This window comes from Lolium perenne, chromosome 4 (assembly GCF_019359855.2).
Source record: "Lolium perenne isolate Kyuss_39 chromosome 4, Kyuss_2.0, whole genome shotgun sequence".
In the NCBI taxonomy this organism is placed as follows: Eukaryota; Viridiplantae; Streptophyta; class Magnoliopsida; order Poales; family Poaceae; genus Lolium; species Lolium perenne.
In genome coordinates, this window is record NC_067247.2 from 269,150,214 (window position 1) to 269,164,861 (window position 14,648).

Genomic DNA, 14,648 nt, shown 5'->3' on the forward strand with positions numbered 1-14,648 from the left:
ACATATTCCCTCATGTACATCCTTTAAGATTATCCTTCCTTCTTCGGGTGTGACGCACCTTTGCAATACAGCCGAAATACTGCGTTTGTACAACTCTCCTTTGACCACTGTAAAGGCTTTGGATCGTCGAATAACTCGCCTTGCTTCAACTGGGTCGTCGGGTATCTCTTTCCTTAAGATGTATATGTAAGCTTGCATCCATGGTACCTGTACCATCATCACTAGCTCCTGATCCTCTTCTTCTTCGGGTACTTCCTTGGGAGTCGTCGAGGTTTTCTCCTCCTTCTGCTTTTTCTGCGCCTTCTTTGGCTTTGTGGATCTCTCGGTTATCTCTTCCCAAAACACACCTGGTGGGATTGCAAGGCACTGCGACCCGATGTTTGCAAGAACATCGGCTTCATCATTACTCAACCTGCTGATGTGATTTACTTCGCATCCATCAAATAACTTTTCGAGCTCATTGTACACTTCCTTGTATGCCATCATGCTATCATTGAGTGCATCACATTGGTTCATGACTTGCTGAGCCACCAATTGTGAATCGCCAAAGATCTTCAATCGAGTTGCACCACAAGCTTTCGCCATCTTCATTCCGTGTATAAGAGCTTCGTATTCTGCCTCATTATTAGATGCGTTTGGGAACGTCATCCGCAAGACATACCTCAGTTTGTCGCCTTCAGGTGATATAAGTATCACGCCTGCTCCAGCTCCTTCTACCCTCTTGGACCCGTCAAAGTTCATAGTCCAAGTTCTCGATAAATCTGGGGGTCCTGTGTTTTGCAGCTCCATCCACTCTGCAATGAAATCTGGCAGAATTTGCGACTTTATTGCTTTTCTTTTTTCATACGTGATGTCCCGAGGAGAAAGTTATATTCCCCAAAGGGAGACACGACCTGTAGCTTCTGGATTGTTTAGTATATTTGATAGAGGTGCTTCATTGACCACTATTATCGGGTGTGCCGAAAAATAGTGCCACAATTTTCTTGCGGTTGTGATTACTCCATATGCTAGCTGCATGCCTGGTACCGCTGTTTTGAAGGCGATAAAACTTCACCGATGAAATATACCGGCCTTTGCACTCCATGGAGTTTTCCTTCTTCCTCTCTTTCGACAACCAGCGCCGTGCTAACCACCTGAGGTGTGGCTGTGATGTATAACAGGAGGAGTTCCTTCTCTTTCGGCGCCACCAAGATTGGTGGTGTCGAAATTGTACGTTTAAGATCCTCGAAGGCTCTATCTGCTTCATCGTTCCACTGGAACTTCTCTCCTTGCTTGATTAAAGCGTAGAACGGTAACGCCTTTTCTCCCAGCCTGGCGATGAATCTGCTTAAAGCTGCGACTCTCCCTGTTAATTGCTGTATTTCTTTCAACTTTGTTGGCTTCCTCATTGTTACGATAGCTTGGATTTTTTTGGGATTAGCTTCAATCCCTCTTGCTGAGACTAAGAACCCAAGAAGTTCTCCTGCAGGGACGCCGAAAGAACACTTTGTTGGGTTCAGCTTGAGGCAGAACTTGTCAAGGTTGTCGAAAGTTTCCTTCAAGTCCTCGATTAGCGTTGCCCCCTTTTTTGACGTTACGACGACATCATCAATGTACACTTGTACGTTTTTTCCAATCTGTGTTGCTAAGCACTTCTGCATCATCCTCTGATATGTTGCTCCCGCGTTTTTCAGACCAAAAGGCATTGTTCTGTAGCAAAACACGCCGTAAGGTGTGATGAACGCTGTTTTGAATTCATCCTCTTCTTTCAATCTGATCTGGTTATAACCAGAATATGCATCCAGGAAGGAAAGACGTTCACATCCTGCTGTGGAGTCGATAATTTGATCGATCCTTGGGAGGGGAAAGTGATCCTTTGGACAATATTTGTTGAGACACGTAAAGTCGACACACATGCGAAGGACTTTAGTGTTTTTCTTCGGAATCAACACTGGGTTTGCTACCCACGTGGCCTCTGTATGTAGCTCCTTAATGAAACCAGCTTCTCTCAATCGATCAATTTCTGACAGCATAGCTTTGCGGTTTGGCTCCGAAAAACGCCGCAAAGGTTGTTTGATTGGTCTCGCTAATGGACCCAAGTTTAGGTGGTGCTCGGCAAGTTCCCTGGGTACTCCTGGCATGTCAGGTGGACAGCATGGGAAGATTTTCCAGTGCTCACGGAGGAACTCGGCGAGCGCACTTTCCTATGCGAGGCCCATGTCTGTCGCGATGGACGTCGTCTTCTTTGGATCTGTCGGGTGAATCTGCACCTCCTTAGAATTTTTCGTAGTATTAAATGTTGATTTTTTGTTAGGCCTTCCTACATCTGGCAGCACATCATAATCAGTTGTGAGCCTTGACGCCATGTACTCTGCTTGCATCCCGAAAGTTTCTGACAGTCGATGAAAATCTTTGTCACATTTATCGGCTAACGCGAAGGTTCCTTTAACTTTAATTGGTCCCTTAGGTCCAGGCATCCTCCATAACAAGTATGTGTAATGTGGTACCGCCATAAACCTGGCATATGCTGGCCGTCCCAACAAGGCATGATATTGCGACGGAAAATCCACGACTTCAAACTCTAGCCTTTCTATTCTGTAATTCTCTCGGGTCCCAAACTGAACGTCGAGATTGATCTTCCCCAACGGATAACTCGGCTTCTCTGGCGTGATACCATGGAAGCGTGTGTCGGTTGGTTTCAGATTTGCTAGAGATATGTTCATCTTCCTTAGTGTATCTGCGTACATAAGGTTTAAACTGCTGCCTCCATCTATGAATTCTCGAGATACGTCGAATCCTGCAATTACTGCTGGTAGGATAAGTGTTGACTGCCCTGGTCGAGGAACTTGCTGCGGATGATCCGCTATTGTGAAGCCAATGTCTTGCCCTAACCAATTGAGGTACTCAACCGTTGGTGGAGGCATCTTCTCTGTCATGAAGACTTGTCGCGAGATTACTTTCTGAGCTCTATTGGATGGTATGCCCTTCTGAATCATCGAGACCGCTCCATTGGAATTGGGATCAACGTAAGGTGGTGGTGCTGGTGCTGCCGCTATTCTGAGCTGATGTCGATTTTCATCCGTGATTGCGGGAGGAGGTGGCAAGTGGATCTCACTCCTGGGCCCTTGCGGGTTTCTATTTGTCGTCTGGGCATTGGCGTGCCCTGCCCACCTTAGCATTGCCTGAAAATTTCGACAATCCTTCACAGTGTCTGTTGTCTCTTCCCATTGCTATCGAGATAAAAGTGCATTTGACATGGCCCGTTCATCATCTCCTCAGGGGACACGAAAGGTCTCTGAAACCTTGGCCCGCTATTTTGTCTATTGTTGCGAGAGTCGTCTCTATTGTCGCCTCGCTGCTCGTTGCTCCTCTGATAATCATCTCTATTGCTTCCTCCAGCGCTTCCTCGGAAACCAGCCGAGATTTGGCCTGGTCCATCATAACTTGAGTATTGCCGGGGAAATCGTCACCTATTTTGATAATTTCGACCACGGTCCTCTTCTGGCGATCTGTGCCGTTTATTGTGGACAACATTGATACGCATACAGCACGCGTCCGTTGGGAACCCCAAGAGGAAGGTGTGATGCGTACATCGGCAAGTTTCCCTCAGTAAGAAACCAAGGTTTATCGAACCAGTAGGAGCCAAGAAGCACGTTGAAGGTTGATGGCGGCAGAGTGTAGTGCGGCGCAACACCAGGGATTCCGGCGCCAACGTGGAACCTGCACAACACAACCAAATTACTTTGCCCCAACGTGACAGTGAGGTTGCCAATCTCACCGGCTTGCTGTAACAAAGGATTAGATGTATAGTGTGGATGATGATTGTTTGCAGAAAACAGTAGAACAGTATTGCAGTAGATTGTATTTCAGTATAGAGATGTTATTAAAGTAGTTTATTCCTCCTGCACGGTGTAATGGTGACAGTGTGTGCATCGTGTAGTACTTGGCGTAGGCTATTGATGCGTGTAGTTGACACGTCCGTTGGGAACCCCAAGAGGAAGGTGTGATGCGCACAGCGGCAAGTTTCCCTCAGTAAGAAACCAAGGTTTAATCGAACCAGTAGGAGTCAAGAAGCACGTTGAAGGTTGATGGCGGCGGGATGTAGTGCGGCGCAACACCAGAGATTTCGGCGCCAACGTGGAACCTGCACAACACAACCAAAGTACTTTGCCCCAACGAAACAGCGAGGTTGTCAATCTCACCGGCTTGCTGTAACAAAGGATTAGATGTATAGTGTGGATGATGATGTTTGCAGAAAACAGTAGAGCGAGAATTGCAGTAGATTGTATTCGATGTAAAGAATGGACCGGGGTCCACAGTTCACTAGTGGTGTCTCTCCAATAAGAAATAGCATGTTGGGTGAACAAATTACAGCTGGGCAATTGACAAATAGAGATGGCATGACAATGCACATACATATTATGATGAGTAGTGTGAGATTTAATTGGGCATTACGACAAAGTACATAGTGACAAGGTATCAACTTGTCAATGCCTATGGATTACAGGCTAGGGTTTAGTTGGAAGTAGAGGGCAAGTAGATCTCGAAGGTTTCAGCCCAAAAGTACTCGACGATTATGAAAACTAGGGTTTGTAAACAATAATTCGATCATTTCCGCGTCCCTCGACTCCCCCTTATATAGGAGGCGGAGCCGAGGGATTCGTGCTGTACAAGTTACAAAGTCCAGGAAGGTTTCTAACTCATCCCGTAAAATTACAAATAAGACTTTCTATTACAACTCTAGCTTTCCTTAATAATATCTTGGGCTTCCGAATCTTCTTATTCTTCGGGTAGTGGGCCTTCAGTAAACCCCGGGTACTATTTTCGACAGGCCCATTTGGGATGCCTATGTCAGTAGCCCCCGAGAATTTGCTTGAATCGTAGGGTCAAGGAAAATCTCGACCGTTTATTTTTATTCGACAGCTTCGACTTTTCTATATTTCTTCTCATTAACATCTATATTGTACAGGGATAATGGTAGTTGGGGCTAGTTCATCTGACGGATCAGGTACTAGTTAACTGCTCTAGTGGCAATCCGCAAAAACCTACTTCAAGATCACGTCCCTGGACATGACCTCGGGATACCGGTGTAAACTTCGACAGGTGCCGCTTAAGGTCTTACCATTCTGTCGAGTCCCAGTAAAATTTATCGAGTACCTAACGCGTCCGTTAGGATTTTTCTTTGTATCTGTTGATACGGATAAAAGTAGCAGAGCGCAGTCTTCGGCGATGCCACGCCCAGCAGAACGGATCTGGGGTCTTACCTTCGCAAATTTGCGGCATTCAGAAATTGATCGCAACTTTGGCATTCTGAGAATATATTGTCGAGTGCTTTTTCTGCTGTTGGAATGGCACATTTTATCGAGTCAAAGATGACTTATATTGCCCTCCCGATGGGAGTATATGTAGAGTTGATTATAACTCGAAATATACTCTTTTGCTCTTCTATCTTTCTTTTTCTCTTTCTTTCTTTCTTTTTTATAATTTCATCGGGCACGCGAGCAGCGTTCCCGATGGGAGTAGCCCCCGAGGCTACAGCCAAGGACTTGTACTTGGGTGTAGGCTCCACGCCTTATGCCGCTATATTTTCTTTTATCTCCCGAAGTTTTATAATTTCTCGGGTGCGCGAACAGCGCTCCCGATGGGAGTAGCCCCCGAGGCTACGAACAAATATTTGTATTTGGTCATAGGCTCACGCCATTTCCATCTTGTCCTTCTGGATCTTTTCCTTTTTTCCAAAGTAGCCCCCGAGCATTTGATCAGAAACTTGTATTTGATCAAAGGCTCAGTATTATTTTTCCGTGTCGCCTTTTATGAAGCTGTTGAGTCGAATTTTTTCTTCTGCCAAGGTGACGCTGTTGCTGACGATAGCCACGATTGCTAGTCAGAAATTTGCGACAAGTATTTTCTCGCTGCCATGCGGGCCCAATTGATCCACTATCTTGACACATCGTGCAAGTGGGGGACACACGTCCTCCGCTTTTTCTGGCGCACGCACCGTAACTTCCCCAATGTTGAATTACTTTTTTACCCTTGTTGTTACGTGGCTATCATCTGTCACACATTTTCCTTATCCAACGGTCCGCCGCTTCAGCGCACCTCTATATAAGGTCTTCTTCTTCCTCCTCGAGCACCTCCGCTCGCGCCGTCCTCCTGCTCCCATCTGCAAATTTCCTCCTGCGATCCACAGCCACCTAAGCTCCTCGCCTCCAAGCTGCAAACCCTGCGCCATTGTTGATGCCACCTCGTCGATTGACAAGGCACAGTACGCCGGAGTCCTCCATGGCCGCCGTGGATCTTGGGGCGGCGGAGTGGGAAAGATCGAAGATTTCCACTCAAGACATCAACATGCTCAAGAAGCTGGGGATCAGCAAGAAACCCAAGGCACTGTGCTTCCCCAGTGAGGAAAGCTACCCAACCCCTCCAATGGGGTACCGGGTAAGTTTTGTCGACCACCTTATCCGCGGTCTTTCCGCCCCCATTCATCCTTTTCTCCGTGGACTTCTTTTTATCTACGGTCTGCAACTCCACCACCTCACGCCAAATTCAATCCTCCATATCTCCATTTTCATCACTTTGTGCGAGGCCTTCCTTGGCGTCCAGCCTAACTGGGCGCTATGGAAGCGCATTTTCTTCTGCCGCCGTAATGGCTCGCCCAATGTCGCCTATAATATAGGCGGCGTTGTAATTTCTGTTCGGCCCACTGTCGACTACTTCGACGTCAAGCTTCCTGACTCAGTTCAAGGATGGCGCAAGAAGTGGTTGTACATTCAGGAGGAGAACCATGGATGTGCGGAGGACAACATCCCTCCTTTTGATGGCGCCGAGAAAATCTTTCGCCGCCGCTCCTGGGACGCGGAGGCCACCGAAGAAGAAAGGGCGTCGACAGAAACCTTGATGGCTCGTATCCACGAGTTGCAAAATACTCGCGGCAAAGAGTTATCGGGTGTCCAAATCACTGCATACTTTCTTAGGACTAGAGTGCAGCCGCCTGTGCTCGCAAATATCCTCTCTGGAAATATGCCGGCGACAAGGACGTAGATCGGCTGTCGGTGAATTTGGAGGTCAAGGATTTAGAAAAACTTGTCCGAAAAATTTCATCTCTCAGCAAAAAAGATGCTGTCCCTTCTTCTTGCCGTGTGACACCATTCAGCGCCGCCAATCCACTTCCCAAGGTAATCTTTGTCTATTGTCTTGTTGTTGCTTTGCTATCTTTTTTGTAACTTCTTTTACGACATCTCTCCTGTTTTATTTTGCACAGAATCATCCAGACCTTGTCTCGCTTCCTCCTCTTCCTGAAGGTGGAGAAGTCGAAGAAAGGGCCATTGTCACTGATGACAATCAAGAAGCTCCGTCTTTTGTGAATGAACCCGTGGATTCTCGAAAATCTGCGGGATCTTCCGAAGGCACTGCGTCGGCACTATCTCCTCCTCCCGCTGTTTCTCCAAAAGGCAAAAGGAAGAGGAATGACGTCGAAGATTCCGGCACTTCAAAAACCGAAGAAGTTGATCCTTCACGTCAGAAGGAAACTTATGATCCTTATCTTGAATCCCTCGTCACCTCGTAAGTCATTTTTATTTCTCCTTATTTCTGTACTCGAAATTTTTGTCTTATCTTGCTTTTTATGCTGTCGATTTTTAATCACAGCGATGATGAGGAAGAAGTACCAACTTTTGACGTGGCTCCTCGGACGAGCACGTCACATACTTTACTTGTCTCGGATACGCCAGTTGAAGGAGAAGAATCCTCGCCTCCTCAACAAAACGTCGTCACCACTACTCCGCCTTCAAGCCCCCTTGCTCCTTCACCAAAAAGGACAAGGATTGAAACGATCATTTAGCCTGCCCCTCAATTGGGTAGCTCTTCTACTCCGCTCTTGGATGATGTAAGTTTTTTAATTTTCTTGCCAGTATCTATATTTCCTCTATTTGCTTTTTTACGCCTTCATTCTTTTTCCATACCGATGTTTCTCTTTCTTTGTTCTTCTTTGACAGCCCATGATCAAAGAGCTTATTCGCATCGGATCCCAATTCATTGGGTACCGTGAGTATGCCAGAATCGAAGGTAATAACTTTTTCTTTGTCGTTGTTTCTGACTTCTTGCTCCTGTTTTTTGTCGCAATTTTGACCTTTCTTTTCTATTTCGACAGAGAAACTTGCAGAGGCCAACAAGCTTGCTGACACTCTTGCTCAAAAACTGGAGCAAAGTGAAGCGGCCCGCAAGAAAGCCGAACTTGTTGCTAGCGAAGCCAAAGCAGAGGCTAATGAAGCCAAGGCAAAGGCTGCTAGTGTCGAGGAACTGCAGAAGAGACTTGAGGATACTGAAACTGCTTTAAACGAGCACAAAGCCGCACAGGCTACTCGTGAAAAGGGGATCCTCAAGCGCCTGAATTCACAAAATCGGCGCTTCCAAGGTAATTTTATCGATCCCTTCTATTTTTTATAGGACCTGCTTTTTCTTGCTTTTGACCAACGTTTATTTCTGTGGCGAGGCCAAACAAACCAAGAGTTTGATCTGGAGAATCCCGACAATGATCCTCTCCTTGACGCACTTTCTTATTTGGAGTTTCATGGATCCGAAATTCGTGAAGGCGTGGTGAATGCTGACGCAGGATTGTCGAAGCTATTCCCCTACTTCTTCCCGAAGAAAGAGGAGCCCAAGACTTTCCTTGCCCTTGCCCAGAGCTTCAATCCATCAGAGGACCTTGGGCTGAAAATGCGGCAGGAGAACATGAAGATTGCTGTCGAGAGCACTGTTGCCTTGGTCGCGACCCAACAACCTGTTATTTGGATGAAGGTTGGCGATACCGAGCAGATAGAGCAAACAAAATGGCGGTCTTTGATCAAGGCAGCCAAGCCCAATACGAAGAAAATTCTGGCCTATCTCGGGATCAAGCCATCTTCAACTCCTAGCTCATCGAGGCCGGAGGTCTAGTTGCATGCCTCTTTGTTTTTTGCTTTCTCTGTCTCTTTTGCCCTTGTCGCCAATTTAGCTGTGGCGACAATTATCCCGGTTGTCCTTTTGGAGAAACTTCTTTTGTAATGTCTATGTAAATTTTTCTAGAAATTAATGAAATTCCTTACGGCACTATCATTGATCTGGCGCTTTCTTTTCAGTTAATATTTGATAACTATTCGACCAATCCTTGCTCTGCCGATGCTTCACCTGCTTCTTCCTTCTCGAAGAAAATGCTAGTTGATGACGACCCCCTTGAAGGTTCTTCGAGCAAACATTTGTCGGAAGATTTGCAAGAACTTCGACAACAACTTCAATTCATGAAGAAACAAACTCTGGCAATGATGGAACAATCTCGGAAAGCATCCGAACAAGAAAAACTTACTCTCCAACAAGCCAAAGAGGCTATGGCTGCCAAGGATACTGCTGTATTGGAGGCAAAGGAAGCCACTACCCGAGAAAATAGCATGCTTGAGCTAATGTTGGAAGCTAGCACAGATATGTTAGGTATGTTTTTCCAACCTCACAATGCCTCCTCTTTATTTTGCTGTGCCCCCCTTCAAATTTCTTGCCTTGTCGCTTAATAGGCTCGGTTCTTGATCTTTGCCGTCGAAGATCGAAGAGTAAACGAGAGAACAAATCTTCTTGTCAATCTTTCCCTTAACCATGGCTGTTTATTAGGGCCACCCCAACGAACCCAAAGAAATTGTCGTGTTCCAAGATCGTGCTTGCCAAGTGCGCGAATTTCTCAATTTTTGCACGACAACATTAACCCTTGTTTACAAGACTTTGTTTCCTCGAAATGAAGTTCCCAAAACTCTTCCTGAATTGCTGGAGATATTCAGAGATGCTCCCCGCATTCATAATTTTGTGCGAGCTCAATTGACTGCTGGAGCAAGGTTCGCCATGATTATGATAAATATTTGCCATCCAAAATTAGACCTGACGAAGATTGTTGCTGATTGCCTGGCCAAGAAATCGCGGCGAAAAAATGATATTGACACAATCAATGAGATGGTAACTCCTGTGGCCGAGTCGATGATAGATGAGCTTCTTCGGATGGACTCAGAATTCTTCGTCAAGGGGTCCTATGCTGAACATAAAACAACCAGAGGCTTGTCCATAGATAGTATTTTAGGCTTTGACTGATTTGTACCATATTGCAAAACATTGTGTCTGTATCTTTTTTGATTTCTTTTTTATTTCCGAAGAGATTTGTTGTATATTGTAAAGTGCTCTATATTGTTGGAGCCCCCGAGCCTTCTGGCTAGAGTTTGTACTGTTTTTTCCATCTCGAAGATTTTTCCTCTTGCCGTAAGAAGATATCTTTATTTTTTCATCAAATAGGTTGCAAGAAATTCATTGTAACGCTTTTTCTCCCAGCCTGGCGACGAATCTGCTCAAAGCTGCGACTCGCCCAGTTAGCTGCTGTATTTCTTTCAACTTTGTTGGCTTCCTCATTGTTACGATAGCTTGTATTTTGTCGGGATTTGCTTCAATCCCTCTTGCTGAAACTAGAAACCCCAGAAGTTCTCCTGCTGGAATGCCAAAAAAAACACTTCGTCGGGTTCAGCTTGAGGCAGAATTTGTCGAGGTTGTCAAAGGTTTCCTTGAGATCCTCGATCAGCGTTGCCCCCTTTTTTGACGTTATGACGACATCATCGATGTATACTTGCACGTTTTTCCCAATCTGTGTCGCCAAACACTTCTGCATCATCCTCTGATATGTTGCTCCCGCGTTTTTCAGACCAAAGGGCATTGTTCTGTAGCAAAACACGCCATAAGGTGTGATGAACGCTGTCTTTACTTCATCTTCTTCTTTCAATCTGATCTGGTTGTAACCAGAATATGCGTCCAGGAAGGAAAGACGTTCACATCCAGTCGTGGAGTCGATAATTTGATCGATCCTCGGGAGGGGAAAGTGATCCTTTGGACAATGTTTATTGAGACACGTAAAGTTGACGCACATGCGAAGGACCTTAGTGTTTTTCTTCGGCACCAACACAGGATTTGCTACCCATGTGGCTTCTGTGTGCAACTCCTTGATAAAACCAGCTTCTCGTAGTCGATCGATTTCTGACAGCATGGCCTTGCGGTTTGGTTCCGAAAAACGCCGCAAGGGTTGTTTGATTGGTCTCGCTAGTGGATCCAAGTTTAGGTGGTGCTCGGCAAGTTCCCTGGGTACTCCTGGCATGTCAGCTGGACACCATGCGAAGATTTTCCAGTTCTCACGGAGGAACTCGATGAGCGCGCTTTCCTATGCGAGGTCCATGTCGTTTGCGATGGATGTCGTCTTTTTCGGGTCTGTCGGGTGAATCTGCACCTCCTTAGAATTTTTCTCGGTATTGAAAGTTGATTCTTTATTTGGCCTTCCAACGTCTGGCAGCACGTCGTAGTCAGTCATACTCCTTGACGCCAAATACTCAGCTTGCATCCCGAAAGTTTCTGATATCCGATGAAAATCCTTATCGCACTTATCGGCTAAGGCGAAGCTTCCTTTGACTGTGATTGGTCCCTTCGGTCCAGGCATCCTCCACAACAGGTATGTATAGTGTGGTACCGCCATAAATCTAGCATATGCTGGTCGTCCCAACAGAGCGTGGTACTGCGACGGAAAATCCACAACTTCAAATTCCAGCTTCTCGATTCTATAATTCTCTCGGGTTCCAAACTGAACGTCGAGATTGATCTTCCCCAATGGATAACTTGGTTTCTCCGGTGTGATACCATGGAACCTCATGTCGGTTGGCTTCAAGTTTTCTAGGGATATGTTCATCTTCCTCAATGTATCTGCATACATAAGGTTTAAGCTGCTGCCGCCATCTATGAATACTCGAGAGACATCAAAGAATTCGATCAGGACCAGCAGCGATCTGTTTACCTAGCGCCAGATAGTGGGTTCCGATGAATATGGAATGCTATGTTATGTTGATTATCAATCTATCTATGTGTTGTTTATGATCTTGCATGCTCTCCGTTATTAGTAGAGACAATCTATCTATGTGTTGTTTATGATCTTGCATGCTCTCCGTTATTAGTAGAGACTTGGCCAGAGCCTCTACTAATAACGGAGAGCATGCAAGATCATAAACAACACATAGATAGATTGATAATCAACATAACATAGCATTCCATATTCATCGGATCCCAACAAACCATAGACCGCTATCCAGCATGCATCTATGCCTAAAAAGTCCACCTTCAGGTTATCATCCGAACCCCCTCCAGTATTAAGTTGCAAACAACAGACAATTGCATTAAGTATGGTGCGTAATGTAATCAACACAAATATCCTTAGACATAGCATTAATGTTTTATCCCTAGTGGCAATAGCACATCCACAACCTTAGAACTTTCATCACCGTCCTGCATTTAATGGAGGCATGAACCCACTATCGAGCATAAATACTCCCTCTTGGAGTTACAAGTAACGACTTGGCCAGAGCCTCTACTAATAACGGAGAGCATGCAAGATCATAAACAACACATAGATAGATTGATAATCAACATAACATAGCATTCCATATTCATCGGATCCCAACAAACGTAACATGTAGCATTACAAATAAATGATCTTGATCATGTTAGGCAGCTCACAAGATCGAACAATGATAGCACAATTAGGAGAAGACAACCATCTAGCTACTGCTATGGACCCATAGTCCAGGGGTGAACTACTCACACATCACTCCGGAGGCGACCATGGCGGTGAAGAGTCCTCCGGGAAATGATTCCCCTCTCCGGCAGGGTGCCGGAGGCGATCTCCTGAATCCCCCGAGATGGGATTGGCGGCGGCAGCGTCTCTGGAAGGTTTTCCGTATCGTGGCTCTCGGTACTGGAGTTATTATCGACGAAGGCTTCTTATAGGCAGAGAGGTAGGTTTAGGGGCAACGCGAGGGGCCCACACGCTAGGGCCGCGCGGCCAGGGGCTAGGCCGTGCCGCCCTACTGTGGCGTCGCCTCGTCGCCCCACTTCGTTTCCCTTTCGGACTTCTGGAAGCTTCGTGGAAAAATAAGATCCTGGGCATTGATTTCGTCCAATTTCGAGAATATTTCCTTACTAGGATTTGTGAAACCAAAAACAGCAGAAAACAGCAACTGGCTCTTCGGCATCTCGTTAATAGGTTAGTGCCGGAAAATGCATAAATATGACATAAAGTGTGTATAAAACATGTGTGTATCATCATAAAACAAGCATGGAACATAAGGAATTATCGATACGTTGGAGACGTATCAGCATCCCCAAGCTTAGTTCCTACTCGTCCCCGAGTAGGTAAACGATAACAAAGATAATTTCTGAAGTGACATGCTATCATAATCTTGATCAATACTATTGTAAGCACATGAGATGAATGCAGCGATTCGAAGCAATGGTAAAGACAATGAGTAAACAATTGAATCATATAGCAAAGACTTTTCATGAATAGTACTTTCAAGACAAGCATCAATAAATCTTGCATAAGAGTTAACTCATAAAGAAATAAATTCATAGTAAAGGCATTGAAGCAACACAAAGGAAGATTAAGTTTCAGCGGTTGCTTTCAACTTGTAACATGTATATCTCATGGATTGTTGTCAATGCAAAGTAATATAATAAGTGCAATAGGTAAACATGTAAGAATCAACGCACAGTTAACACAAGTGTTTCCTTCTAAGACAGAAGGAAATAGGTAAACTGACTCAACATAAAAGTAGAAGAATGGCCCTTAGCAGAGGGGAGCATTGATTGCTATATTTGTGCTAGAGCTTTTATTTTGAAAACAAGAAACAATTTTGTCAACGGTAGTAATAAAGCATATGTGTTATGTATAATATACCCTACAAGTTGCAAGCCTCATGCATAGTATACCAATAGTGCCCGCACCTTGTCCTAATTAGCTCGGATTTACATGGATTATCATTGCATAGCGTATGCTTTAACCAAGTGTCACAAAGGGGTACCTCTATGCCGCCTGTACAAAGGTCTAAGGAGAAAGCTCGCACTGGATTTCTCGCTTTTGATTATTCTCAACTTAGACATCCATACCGGGACAACATAGACAACAGATAATGGACTCCTCTTTAATGCATAAGCATTCAACAACAAATAATATTCTCATAAGAGATTGAGGATTGTTGTCCAAAACTGAAACTTCCACCATGGATCATGGCTTTAGTTAGCGGCCCAATGTTCTTCTCTAACAATATGCATACTCAAACCATATGATCATGATAAATCTCCCTTACTTCAGACAAGACGAACATGCATAGCAACTCACATGATATTCAACAAAGATAGTTGATGGCATCCCCAGGAACATGGTTATCGCTCAACAAGCAACTTAATAAGAAATAAGATACATAAGCATATATTCAATACCACAATAGTTTTTAGGCTATTTGTCCCATGAGCTATATATTGCAAAGACAAAGAATGGAATTTTAAAGGTAGCACTCAAGCAATTTACTTTGTAATGGCGGAGAAATACCATGTAGTAGGTAGGTATGGTGGACACAAGTGGCATAGTTTTTGGCTCAAGGATTTGGATGCACGAGAAGTAATCCCTCTCAATACAAGGCTTAGGCTAGCAAGGTTGTTTGAAGCAAACACAAGTATGAACCGGTACAGCAAAACTCACATAAGAACATATTGCAAGCATTATAAGACTATACACCGTCTTCCTTGTTGTTCAAACCCTTACTAGAAAATATCTAGACCTTAGAGAGACCAATCAT